This window comes from Xenopus tropicalis, chromosome 4, assembly GCF_000004195.4.
Source record: "Xenopus tropicalis strain Nigerian chromosome 4, UCB_Xtro_10.0, whole genome shotgun sequence".
Classification (NCBI taxonomy): Eukaryota; Metazoa; Chordata; class Amphibia; order Anura; family Pipidae; genus Xenopus; species Xenopus tropicalis.
The window spans coordinates 62,379,860-62,394,756 of NC_030680.2; the positions used below are offsets into that span (position 1 = coordinate 62,379,860).

The following is a 14,897-nucleotide window of genomic DNA, read 5'->3' on the forward strand; positions in this document are numbered from 1 at the left end:
CGGTAATAGAAAAATTATTTGCAATGCGAAAATTTTTGCCTTTGTGCGAACAAATTTGTCTTTGTGCAAATTTAATATGGGCTTTGAGAACACAGAAGCTGTTTAGTGACTACTTCCAACAGTCGAAGAAAGCCTGCGCATTTTATTGATTGCTCAGTATATGTAATAAAACTTCTAAATGAAAATGATACATTTGCTCCAAAAGGTTTGGCCTCCTTCAAGAATGCCTTAAAAGTTTGCAATGCGCAATTAAAATTTGCAATGCAGTAATAGTCCCACAAACTATATTACATTGCGAAATGCAATTTTTTACTTTTTGTTTACTGCCACCAGTCTAAAGCTTAGGGGCTTCAGGGTATTGTACAGTATTTCTTTTTCTCAGCACAAACAACCAGTTTCCTCACATCTCAAGACTTAATACATCTCACAGCCTTGAGTGTTTCACCCATGAATTGCCACCTATTCCTAACTCAAAAGAGGACAGAAATACTTAACTTTACATATTTCAGAGAAAATAACAATATTCCAATATTAACTGAAGGGAATTCTATAAAAAAAAAAAAAAAACACTTGAGAACATGTATGGAGTTTAGGCTAGTTACAAATAATCCCTTGTTCCTCTTTGTGGCGTGACACTTTTAAGATATTCATTACTATATAGCTTTTTAACTCATATGCATTAAAACCAAAGGATGTATCAGATCTCTCATGTCCATCTCATATTTACATCAAACTGTAGATGGTGCATTTCCTTCACAATGAGTTACACCTCACCATAAATGCCATGCTGGCGGGGTCAAGTCGCACCTGCCATGGGAGGGCCACCATAAGGGCAATCCCTTGCACAACTATTTCTTGTGTGCCATTTACTTGTGCTCCAGGGAAGGGATGGAGCACCAAGGGACAAAAGCTGCAGCCAAAGCCTTGCTCAGCACAGTTTGCATTTTGCAACTTAAGAGCTTTGCTATTCGTAGCCCTGTAGAACTTGCCACTATCCTATAATAATGGAGTCCATTTGTCTTTTTCTGCATTATGCTATAAAAGTTGTAAAACTTTTCCCAGGTCAAGCCCTTCCTAACAGTCCAACCATTGGTCAGGGCTCCCCACCAGCTCATGAAATGGGCAGAGATGTAAGAAAATATTAGTGTCAGCCATTCAGTCATAATTCCAAGAATATGTAGGATAGCAAATACAGATTAAACTTAAATCTCTCTTGCAAGCTTGGCTTTTAGGTGTATTTAGGAAAGCAAAGTGCAATTTTCCCTGATTTTCAAACTGTTCTTCACATAGAGGCTCCCTGACATTGTTCCAAGCACCCCAAGAAGGACAAACCAACAGTTTAGCACACTGTACTATTCTGATTGGAGTCGTGTTTACTGAATTTGCATCCAGCATGCAGCAATGCTCCCTGAATATAATACAATATTTTCTATATAGCTTTTAGCTGAAGGTTGCTGGCAATACCTGGATGCAAAGTTCAAACACAGCAGCTTTATCAAAATTCATGAATACTGTGTTGAACAAAATATGATGAGAAAAAATTTGTCTGCTAAAGTATATGACGAAAAAAACACAGGGGCCTGTTTATAAAGAGGTAAAGCAGTACTGATAAGCACTTCACTTGACATTGCTTTTATCAGTCATTATTGCAATCACCTATTTATAAAATACTTTACAGTGAAGTCAGAGGAAAGCAATAACCAAAATTTTGTGGAAAAAAAAGGTAAATGGCATTTAAAATGTGACCAGATTATTGCTGGGTAGCTAAATAGTGTTGACTCCTTTCACTTTACCAAACTGAAGCTTTCTATTAATCCAACATTAAAGTCGTTGCAATTTTTAAATAGGGCACAGTGAGAAAAAAGTCAAAACAGAATATGAATCAATGAAAGAAGTAATTACAATCAAGTTGCCGATTTATGAATTGGTAAAGTTAAAAAAAACTCTACATCTGCAAAAGCAGTTTTTTCAATGTCAAAGCATTATAAAAATGCCCAAAAATGTTATAGGAAATTTATATAGGCAGAGACAACAAGTCCTCTGCGCTCAACCTTCATCATTATATTTAAGACGATTTGTGCATGCTGCAACCACAAAATGCCCTCCCCTTTAAACAAAATATATATTGCAATATACTTAAACTGTTTTAGGGGTTGTGTTTTTAAAGGGGTTCTCCACCTAAAAATAGTTTTTGACATAATGAAATAAAATTAAATGTAATTTTAAAAAACTTTCCAATATACATTAAACACTTTCATTAGATATAAAGTTATAAAGTTTAGTTTAGTACAGCTATCCATGTCTTTCTGTATGAAACAGGTTGGTATTCCTTTATGTCTATTAATCAGCTGTCTTCTGCTACATTATTTTAAGAATAAAAACCAGAAGTGCCGATGCAGGTGTGGAAACCCATTATCCTGAAAGCACTGAATTACGGGAAGACCATCTCCCATACAGCCCATTTTAAGGAAATCATTTTAAAAATGATTTCCTATTTCTCTAAAATAGTAAAACAATACCAGTACTAGATCCTTAGGACAGGAGCACATACAGTGGATCGTCCACTTTTCTTTGCTCGCATTTTGCACACAGGCAGAGGAAGGCAGTTGATCAGGACTGAGTGCCTCTGATCTACCTAAGCTGTTTGAATTCATATTGGCACAACAACTCTACTGGGTTTATCTAATGTTTACATTTTTATTAAGGCAGTCTTACAGGAGAAGGAAAGGCTAAGACACTTGGGGGTGCCAAAACGTTAGGCACGTCTAACTGGCCTGGAAAGTCATTGGAAGGAGGAAAGAGTTATATGTACCATATGTACTCCAAGTGCTCCATTGCCTGTTTGTTTATATGCAACGGTGACATCGGCTGTGAATAAAAGTTATTTGCATGAGGAAAGTCTGCCTGTTCCTTCCTAACCAGAGTTGGTCTATCAAGTAAAGGTAAGGGCACTGTCCCTTTAAGGAATTATTACCCACGACCTCCCTACAAGCTGCCACTGTTTAGCAGTCACTATTTATTGGGCCTGTGGTGGGGATGTTTGGGCTTTTGAATACTTGAAATGTCAGAACCTATTTTTATATAAAAAGGAAAGAAATACAAAAGTGGAATGTCAGAAATAGCTTCACCAACAGGGACATTCTAGTTAATTTAAATCTTATCTAGTTCCTGATACATTTCTAACACCTATAATTTAATAATCATTTCTGTAATTCTTGTTAACTTCAATAGCACTGTATATTTAATATGTAAATTGATGAGCAATTATACAGAATACTATCCGCCAATACTATCTTGTAGTTATTCCGAAAAAATGGCCATATCACATGGCTATATTAAACTTTCTCAGAAAATGAGGATCCTCGGTGGCCAGTCAAAAAGGGCGAGAGTAAATGGGACACAGCCCTCAGATTTAAAGGGCAAATCAAGCAACAATATCCAAATGTATCCCAAACCCTGCAAAGTGCCACCATGCGCGTTTTGTACCCTACCAGTTTCAATGATGGGTGGGGCAATTTTGTGCTTAAAAATGTGCTTTGGTACCCATGGGGTCACAACTGCCTATGACCGGTAAGGTATGAAATGCGTAAGGGGGCACTTTGTGGGGTTTGTATGTTTTTAATATGGATTTTTGAATAAAAATGTAACTTTTCTTTTGATTTTTTGTGTTGAGTTTGGGATACATTTAGATATTGTTGCATATCACATAGTTAATTAACATACACACCTGCCCATAGCAATGCTGCTTCCACTGTACACACAGAGCCAGTGTCATGTGGAAAAATTATAAGACTGTCAAACATGAATGTCTGTCACTAGGTAGAGACTAGACGACAGAACAGAACCTGTCATATATCTGAGTCAACTCAGCACAAAGGGAAAAATTAAATTTGTACATGAATGGTAAAGCCAAGGAGATTATTGTCGTTATTTGACTTCAAGTAACATGTTTTCATGCTATACTGAGTATGATACTGGTGTACAATGAGCTGCTGAAATATGTGAGGATTAGCAGTTGTGTGCTTGTATATTTATGTATACAACATTGTCCATGCATTCTCAGGATGTCAGTAATGTAGTTCACTATGTACTGATGAGAATGACAAATTATAGCTAAAAAGATGTTATGGGTTAGTGTATAAACTGCAAACATTGTGTCAGTTCCTTTCTAAATATTTAAACCATGTGAATTAAATGCTTATCTCGTTTTAAGCAATGTGAGGCAGACTACAAATGGCAAATGTGCAAATCCTTTAGCAATGTCTCTGCTAATTGCAAATAATTTAAAAGGAAATGGATTACCGATCTAGGTGGAGGCAAAAGGAAGAATTAAAGGAGAGTAGCATGTTCACATATTATGAGCCTTTGTTCTCTGAAATACAGTTTCAGAAAATGCAACAACTGGTTAAGATAAAATTAGAAGGGCAATGGCACATGGTAAGATTTGTTACCTGCAGTTAAATCTGTGCCTAGCTGTTTGCTAATACTGCGATCTGTGAAGGGAGACAATTTTCCAAGAATAAGTTTTACTTGAGGCAACAGCAAGATATTTTTGGGAGATCTGCGGTAGTGCAGATTACAAATTTGACCATGTCATATTTCCCTAAGAGTCACAAAGTTTGCATATGGACAATCAGACATAACATACAATTACACAGTTGCTTTCAAGCAGGTAACTAATAAATGTTGCCAGGTGATTGGCTGCTAATTTTTAGAAGAATGGTGCAAACGTTGTTAAGACATCTAACAATAAAATATAAAACACAAGATAAAAATAGAAGATCAAATAAAACACATGCCCAACTGTTGACATGACATCCCCATGGCTAAAATTATCTTCAAAGCCACCCTAACACTAACCAAGTATACATCTACAGGTATACATAATATTTTGTTTGGGCTCTTTAGTTCATGAGCCACAAAAAAGGAGTTCCCAGTTTTACTACATTTTGAGTTTGACAAGTATCCACAAAAGGCCACAGCCTGTAGAGTGCACAAATCATTTCTACATCCTGGATTGCTTCATACCAGTTCATTGCTGCCAAAAGCCTTTCTCATTGTCTCACTCTCGAAGAGGCAAATCCCTTTCTCATTTTACTGAACTATTCATCCTTTTCTATTTACTCTTCCATTAAATTACTTTTCCTGGAGATGCTGGATTACAGGCCCTGAATTCATGTGTGCATCCTATGTACTTTATGAAATATCAAGTAACAGGTTTTTCCAGAAGCTAAATTGGACTCATTTGTATAAAGCACACATAACCCTGAGAAAATCCTTTATGAGAAGGATTTTTTTTTCAAGTGGGAAGTACCATCTACAAATATTTATTGTATGTTTTATGTATGTGTAACACTGGATGTTACAACATAACTGATTGGCAGAAAAAGTGCATTCGTCATTCATGATTTAAAGGTTGGTTTTGTTTTCTCTTGACTTTTGTTACTATTTTTTATTAAAGGAGACCTTTTATATAAAGTTCATTTTCAGTTATAATATTCATCCTCCCTCAAACTGTGAAATGATGCAAAAAAAGATGTTTTGAAAGCATTTTACCTCCTAAAACTGTCATTATATGAGAGCTGCATAGACAACCTCTCAAGTCTGAAGCCAGAGTAAAATGAAAGATGGGAGTGTCCTCCAGTCTCCCACAGGAAGTGGTCACAGCACTGCCTGACAGGCTTTACTCAACAGTAGCAGGGAAAAACCCCTCCCAGTTTCCTCCTTCTGTGTCTCTCTCTGCCGGAGGGGGGGGGGGGGGAGAGGAGCGAGTAGAGCAGGAACAGACTGCCTGTGACATTGCAAAGCCCCACCCACCCTATGCATATTCACTACACTTTAAGTAGCTGTTAGGAATTTCAACCTGCTGCCATTCTCACAGTACTCACATTCTCACTAACAGCAGGGTCACTAGGGGACTGCATTTTTAGGTTTTAAAAAGTGGGTGGAGCGAACAACAGCCAATCAGACTCCTTTATGAATTTTTTTGGTTTAAATTTAAAATGCTACCTTTCTCACACTATTTATGTCTGGGTTGCCAAACTTTGCACAGTCAGTCACTGGCTGACTACGTATTCAGGGTTAGAACAAGTGGGCGGAGCTACCAACAGCCAATCCATTTCAACCCATTAAATTTCATTGGTTTATATTTAAATTGATTATTATTTAAGTATTCATTCCAGAGTTGTTAACCTTTCCAGAGTTAGTCACTGGGTATTTGCCATTCAAAGTTAGAAAAAGTGGGCAAAGCCACCAACAGCCAATCACATTTCACCTATTTACTTTCAATGGTGAAGTGTAAAATGCTATCAGTCTCACAATTTTTATGCCTGAGTCACCAAACTTTGCAAAGTTTGTCACTGGGTAACTTCAAAAATAGGAAAAGTGGGATGGGCCAATCAGATTTCATCCAATGAATTTTATTTGTTTAAATTTAAAATGCTGCCATTCTCACACTATTTATGCCAGGCTGCCCACTGTTTGTCACTGGGTGACTTCGACTCAAGGTTAGAAAAAGGGGGTGGAACCACCAATCACCAATCACAATTTACCTATTGACTTTTATTGGTTTAAATTTAAACTGCTGCCGTTCTTTAACTATTAATCCTAGGGTCCCTAAACTTTGCAGAGTTAGTCACTGGGTAACTGCAGTTCCAGGTTAGAAAAAGTGGGTGGAACCACCAACCGTTAATCAGATGTCACTCATTGACTTTCAGTGGGGAAATTTAAATTGCTGCCATTCAGACACTATTAAAACCAGGGTCCCTAAACTTTGCAGAGTGGTTTTACTATATAACGGTGGTCCAAGTTGGCAGAGCAAACAACCAATCAGATTTCATTCAGTGATTTCACGTTTTTCAACCCAACATGAAGTTTGTTCTCAAACTTTCCTTTCTAGTTACAGATTGTACTTACTCTTGGTACAATTGCCAAACAAAATCCCTACTCATTTCTTCTGGCTTTCCTAAAACATCCGAGGTTACAACCAAAACAGGAGGATAAGGTTGCAAAAGAGCAAAACAGGTATGGGACCCATTATCTAGAATGGTTGGGACCTGGGGCTTTCTGGATAAGGGTTCTTTCCCTAAATTGGATCTACCTTATGTAAAAATCATTTAAACATCGAATAACCCCATTAGGATTGTTTTGCCTCCAATAAGGATTAATTATATCTTAGTTAGGACCAAGTACAAGGTTCTGTTTTATTATTACAGAGAAAAAGAAAATAATTTTAATAAAATGTTTAATTATTTGATTAAAATGGAATCTACGGGACATGACCTTTCCCTAATTCAGGGCTTTTTGGATAATGGGTTTCCAGATAATGGATCCCATACCTGTATTAACATTTGCTGCCTTTATGACCCTTTTTTTCAGAACAAGGATTTCTTAAAGAAGCGGATGTGTTTTTTGTTTAAGAAAGACCTTAACACTATTATTTGAATGACTATGTATCCCATTATGAAATATAACAACAAAACTAAATCAAATCAGTCATGAAACAAATGTCATACAACATACAATTTATAGTCGATTCTTCTAATCCATTCACTGCCAAATAACATCTCAAAACAGCAACACTGGCCTTCTGGGTGCTGTATCAACAAAGCATTTACATTACATTAACATTTATTTATAAAACGCCAACATATTCCACAGCGCTGTACAATAAGTGGGTTACATACATGGACATACAGAGTAACATATAAAGCAATCAATAACCGATACAAGAAGTGAAGAGAGCCCTGCCCAAAAGAGCTTACAATCTACAAGGAGAAAGGGTTGAGACACAAGGTGATTTCATTTAATCATTATTAGAAAATCAAAAGTACTCTTGCATTCTCTACATGGCTAAAAAAACAATAATTAACCAAATACTAATTTGCCGGTGTCAAAAATTTCACTCTTTAAAGCCTAAGCAGTTTGTGACACGTCATATTCTATTCATCTATTTAGCTTCCATCACCCCACCCCACAAAGCAAACCTTTACTTCTGAAAAGTCATTAAAAGGGCCAGGCCCAATGAATCAGCCCTACTTATAGTAAATTGTAGACAAATTGTCCTGGCAAGGTTACACAGGGTAATATACCCTGAATGTAATATATTAATGTATATATCAATGGCATTTAATACTGTTTTTTTTTTTAATTAATGTTATAAACACATTGATGGCATTAAAAATTACAGAAACACATCCATGAATCTATATCCAGTTTTTTTTAAAAAAAAATCTTTCTAATTCAAAAATGGCATCTTGGTTGCTAAAAAAAACATAGTTTTTTTTCTACTGTATTTTCTAGTACAGCCAAGTTAGGGAAGAAATAACAAAACATTAGTATTCTGATGTTAATAAAATAATTTCACAGCTTATTTCTTAGTCTATAATGTCCACTATTATTGGCTGACATGACTACATTGCATATTCTAGAAGTAAGCTTATCCTTGTTATTATAAGTACTTACCATTATATACTATACCCTAGTATATTATTAAACTTTACATTACACTTAAAATACACTCTTCCTGCAACTCCACTGAGCTTATATAATAGCATTTGCAAAGCCTGTTCCAAGTTTAGTATCCCAGAGCAGATGTTTCCTGTAAACAGATGATTTTTGGTTGATACCAGACTTGGCTGAAACTCTGCTTTTCAAGGGATATTTTTTTAAATGTTATTCATATTTCACCCACAAATGCAATATTACTCAAGTACAATGATTAGATTTATTAAAAAAAAGATTATATCCATTTTGACACTCACATCCAGACCACCCAGTCCCTTTTTTTTGTATCAGTATCAGTGATATATGAATCTCATTGCCTTAAGGTACACATATAAACAACGAATTTATACACAACCCTGGATTTGGTGCATCCCTAGTACAGGTATCGGACCCCCTTATCCGGAAACCCGTTATCCAGAAAGCTCCGAATTATGGAATGCCTGTCTCCCATAGACTCCATTTTAATCAAATAATTCAGAATTTTAAAACTGATTTCCTTTTTCTATGTAGAAATAAAACAGAACCTTGTAATTGATTCCAACTAAGATATAATTAATCCTTATTGGATGCAAAACAATTCTATTGGGTTTAATTAATGTTTTATTGATTTTTTAGTAGACTTAAGGTATTCAGATCCAAATTACGGAAAGACCCCTTATCCGGAATACCCTTGGTCCCAAGCATTCTGGATAATGGGTCCTATACCTGTACATGTATGCCACTCTATATCCCACTGCTGCATGTAGATGAGTACATTTTATTGAACTGCTGCAAAGAAAATATTGCCTAAACATAAATGAGATAATAATAAATATTATGTTTGGGGCTCATTTATTAAATAGGCTACATCTGCATTTATGTCACCACTATCACATAAATGCTTATTAGTGCACATAAAAATGAAGTAAAACCTATGCTTGTACATACAGTGGGGGTGCTTGAGCACAAAAGTAGGCCACTGCTTTCAGTCTTGTCTTTGACAACTTATTTAAACCAGTTTTTTAAATTCTAGTTATATCACAGTGATTTTTTTTACAGCTACAGTGGGAAGCTTTCACAAAAGTACTTTCACACATAAGGTGATGTTGATCCAAAAGCATTATTAATTACAACCCTTCAATGGGTTTTAAAGTTGTTTGTAAATGTAATTGCTACTGAAAGCAGTGTATGTCTTGTTGTTTGCTGTACATTCTTTTCTCTGTTGCATCAGACTCCTGAAACAATGTAGCAAAAGCAAGCTGATTAACAGATCTTAAAGAGAACTAACTTCTGCAACAGCTTTCAATAGTGAATTATACTGTATTTACTAATATTTTAAACACTACTAAAATGAATGTATATAGGATTAGAATCTTTTAGAAAGTAAGCTCTTTACCCCTTGTATCAGTTATTGGTTGTTTGGTATGTTTTCTTGTATATTTAATGAATACACTTTTGCACAGCACTGTAGAATCTGTTGGAGTTTTATAAATTTGTTTTTATAATAATTAAATGGCAATTTTGTTCATTATGCAAAGACGTGGTGGATATCCCTTTTTAAATGATTACTTTTTGGTAAAGCACTTTAATATATTTTGCATTTGAGTCTGCATAATCTATAGCTGACGCCATGTGTCAATCCCTTTTGCAATCTGCTATCTGTTTCTGCTTCTCACCCTGAAAACCTGCCTGTTCTTGAACAGGAAATTTGTTGGGAAAATATGAAATTCTAGGCAGAATCAGTGTGGTAATATGTGTGGTCAAGAAACACACATAGAAACCAGTGATAACCTTAGTTACACTGCAGCTCCCCTCCACCCACTAGTGAGACCATAGTTTGTACTGTTGCTGATGAACTCCACTGTACATCTTCAGGGTAACTATGTAAAGAAAACTTATTTGAGTAAATTATATCTATTAAGCATATTAAAGTATGTGTTCACATACACAAATGCTATGTGGCTGTAAGCTCTACGGGGCAGGGACCTCCTTCCTACTGTGTCTCATACCACATGGCACTTACTCCCTGTGTATTTATACATATTTTTTTGTATTTATTATAACACTTGTCTTCCCTGTGTGTAATTTTGTATATTGTAAGATTGTAGCGCTTTATAAAGTTATACATACATACATATGTAGGCCCAGTCGTGCTTGCTGTGGCTATAGGATAACACCTCACTGATTCTGAGATAATGTAAAATAGAAGTCTGAGAGCAGATATTATATGTTAGAATTAGTTATTAGAAGCTGTTTAAGAAAGCACATATTCATCACCTGGGGGTGAACAGGCATTGAATATCATAGATACAGTAAGAGAGTGAAACTATGGCAGTGATCCCCAACCAGTGGCTCAGGGGCAACATGTTGCTCCCCAACCCCTTGGATGTTGCTCTCAGTGCCCCCAAACCAGATAGTTATTTTTGAATTCCTGACTTGGTGGCAAGTTTTGGTTGAATAAAAACAATATTTACTACCAAATAAAGCCCCTTGTAAGCTGATAGGGTGCATAGAGGCTGCCTAATAGCCAATCTTAGCCCTTATTTGGCTTCTCAATGAACTTTTATGGTGCTTGTGTTGCTCTCCAAGTTTTTTTACATTTGACTGTGGCTCACGAGTAAGAAAGGTTGGGGACCCCTGAACTATGGCCTGGTTTCAGTACAATGCACAAATTCTTAACCTGTTGCACTGATATGTAGACACCTCACCAAAATCACACACCTTTCCTGAAAAGACAAGTGTTTAAAAGTGATGGTAGATGAATAGACAGATAGACAGATAGATAGATAGATAGATAGATAGATAGATAGATAGATAGATGATAGATAGATAGATAGATAGATAGATGATAGATAGATAGATAGATAGATAGATAGATAGATAGATAGATAGATAGATGGGTTCTAACCAAACAGAAGTTGAAATATTTGTGCCCAGATTTCTAAGATGTAAAAGGTGCTTCTACAGAATCTTCGAATGCATGAGTGCTTTTAATTAATCCAGTTCTACTTTAACGGGTTCACTGATTCCACAGAACAGTAACTAGAAATACAGGCTACTATTGTTACTTCTGATAAACCTCTTGCTGAATAGGTGAATTTGCTTGGCTCTATGTTCAAATAAAGGAAACAGGGCTATATTATGTAGGCCTGTGCTCATGAAATGGTTTAACCAGGCACCCTAGACACAACTCAAAACATAATTTGCTGTAACCACCTACTACAACTCTATTTAGACATTTTAGGACTGACTAAATTAGGCCCGTAACTCCCTGTTTTATCAGTACATTAAAGGGAAATTAAGCTCTGATTCCTTGCAGAAATTCAAAATGTGCTGCATAAGTGCTAGCAAGTATATATATGAGGTGCCCAGTGTTAGACATCATTATCATTGAAATTTGCCAAAGCCCCAATTACACACTCCTGGGTGTTCCACTGCACAGATACTTGGTCTAGTATGCTGATGGATAAAAATGACTATGTGCGCCTGCCCATCATATATGATTTGGCAAGTGGCTATGGTACTATGGTTACTGTGCTGTCTTTATTTTATTTGTGTATCATAACTGTAGTATATAGAATATGAACAAGCAGGAAGAGGATGTTTTGGCTTTGTACAATATTTCTGAAAAAGTTGTCTCTATTTAATAATTTTTAAAGAAAACTTTATCATTTATTTTACTTGCTTTGTTTTTCTGGTTATTTTAGAATAGGTTTTCTCTATTTACTCTGTTTGGACATTTCATAACTAAGCTAAGTGTTAGACAGGCAGGTTCCCTAATCAGGGTGTGGATTCAATCCATACGTCACTGTAAGCCTAGGAGATATCGCTTGTCTTTGTTTTTGTCTGATCTGTGTGAGAGAAAAAATATTAAAACAGTAAGAAAGAGCAAAAATGAAAAAAAATGCAGATAGGGTTCAAAGATAGATAGATAGATTGATAGATAGATAGATAGATGATAGGTAGATAGATAGATAGATAGATAGAGTTCAAAGTTGATTGATAAATGGGTCTGGAGAGACTGGAGGGGCCAAGCTGGCAGGGAAAAAGGTAGTGGCGGGATTGTCAGCAAGCCTGATTTCTGTCTAATAAAGTAACAACCCATCCTCCTTTCCTTTTGGGGGACATTCTAAGCTTGTGGTTAGTTAGTTAGATAAATAAACTATTGTATATGAGAAGCTTATCAATAAATTGGTCTCTGGTATTTGGTAACTTGTAATTAATATTGGCAAGGCATGGCTCCCGAATAGAAGGGAGGAGGTGACATTTTGGGAGTTGTGAATTAGCAAACTACACATCCACCTTGACTAGATGCTCCTGTATGCATTTTTGTAGAGTACTTTATAATGTAATAGATACAATACCTGATTGTAACCTGACAAACAGTACACCATTATTATTTAACTGTTCTCCTAAGTGTGGGGATTCTCAGAAGATCTCTTCTTGGACTGCTTTTATTGTACCTGTACACACCATGCACAACTTGGTTTTCAAAGTGCAAAGAAAAGGGACAATGGTGGCTTTTTTCTGCACTTTAAACACTGTGCTGTGTGTGGTAAATAACCCCTATTGTGTACAGGTGGCATAACAGCATTCTTACCACAGGTCACTGTGCTCCATTTTGGATTGCAGTTTGCCCTTTGGATAAAGTGCTGCCAGTGTTAGGGGATGCACACAGGTGTCACTCCACCCACCCTTGTGCATCATAGCAGGTGGTAAAGGCAGGGATCTGCAGAGATCAGCAATCCCCAGGATGCAAGTGCTCAGTAAGCCTGGGGATTGAAAAATTACCTCTACTGTCATTGGGAGATCTATAAACGCCTGAACTAACTTCAGAAATTTAGACTCAGATCTATAAATACCTTCTAGCTATTTCCTTCTGGATACCACTGCCATCATAAACTAAACCTACCAAATCTGAACTGATACACCTAAACCTAAGGGGGGCATTCACAGGCAGAATTAAGCTGCTGATTCAAGTCCTTCATATTGATTCAATAGTTTATCTGTATGGGGCCCCCAATCGTTATCTGGCCAAAAAATCGTCCAGGTCTCTATTGGGCATGTTTGCTATTCCTGTCAGATCGGGGACCACATCGGCTCATTGATGCATTGACCTATCGTTGGCATTTGATTGTTTGCCACTAGGGTCAAATGATTGAATTAGACCCGATATTGGCCACCTTAGGTGGGCATATCGAAAGAAGATCCAATCATTTGGCGACCTTGTATGGCCACCTTTGGTCCTACTCTGCACTCTTACTAACAATGACATGCTAATTAACCCTGTTAACTCAGCATGTTATCTAGGGATAATGTTCGACTGTTAAGATCATGTTAACACCACAGTCAAAACCTGTAATTTTCCCAACTCAATTTTGTCAAAATCTGTCCCTTTCTCTTGCAAGCAACAGGTTAAACACTCACCCATGGTCTTATCCTACCCTGTATAGACTACTGAAACTTGCTACTAACTGGCTTCTCTAAGGGCTGTGACACAGGGGAAGATTAGTTGCGCGCGACAAATCTCCCTTGTGGCGGGCGACCAATCTCCCGAAATGCCATCCGACCGGTGGGATGGCATACGCGGCGCCGCGATTTGCCGGAGTCGCAGAACTTTCCTCTCAAGGCAACTTCCACAACTTTGGCAAATTGCAGTGCCACGTATGCCATCCCACCAGCGATTTACATTCTAGCCGATGGGATGGCATTTCGCCTGCGACAAGGGAGATTTGTCGCACGGCGACTAATCTCCCCATGTGTCACAGCCCTAAACCTCTAATATTTGTGGGATGCCAGTAAATATGACCTCTGAGGCTCACTGATGAAAATTATGGTACTCTGGCAGGAAAGTCTGGCCTTGTTAACACTTCTTCCCACTTCATTCTGGTGCTAGCATTCTCCTCTCACCTAAGAAAGAACAAGCCCCACCACTTTTGAAATCTCTAACATGGCTTCCCATTAAAGGGGACCTGCCACCCTAAGAAATAATTCCAAAAGTATTTCTGTTAAGTTAGTTGAGTAAAATAAACTTCATTTACATTATATAAATAATATAAATCTTGCTTCCTTCAGTCTTGTTTATGTGCCAGAATTGGGGACCTGGTGCCCATGCCCTTGCCCATGCACTGGCTACACAATTAGATGGTGAAGAAGGAAGGGGAAACTGAGGAGTGCAGTGAGATCTAGGTAGTGCTAAATGGAAAGTTGACGTTATTGTCTGCCCCACCTTTATGCCTAAGGCATAGAAGCGAGCCAGGCAATTGATAACTGACAGCTGGGATTTTCCCAAAAAAAGACATTTGGGTTTCATGTTTCATTTAAAAAGGACTTTTATTATGCAGTGTTTTATGTCTGGATGACAGGCCCCCTATAAGCAAAATCAGAATCCTCCTCATGCCTTTTATGTTTCT

The 14,897-nt window shown here is 37.1% G+C and overlaps 1 protein-coding gene across 1 annotated transcript in view; it reads right to left on the bottom strand.

The window, feature by feature from the left end:
• atp2c2 (ATPase, Ca++ transporting, type 2C, member 2) overlaps positions 1–14,897 on the bottom strand; it is a 78,194-nt gene that overhangs the window by 56,278 nt on the left and 7,019 nt on the right.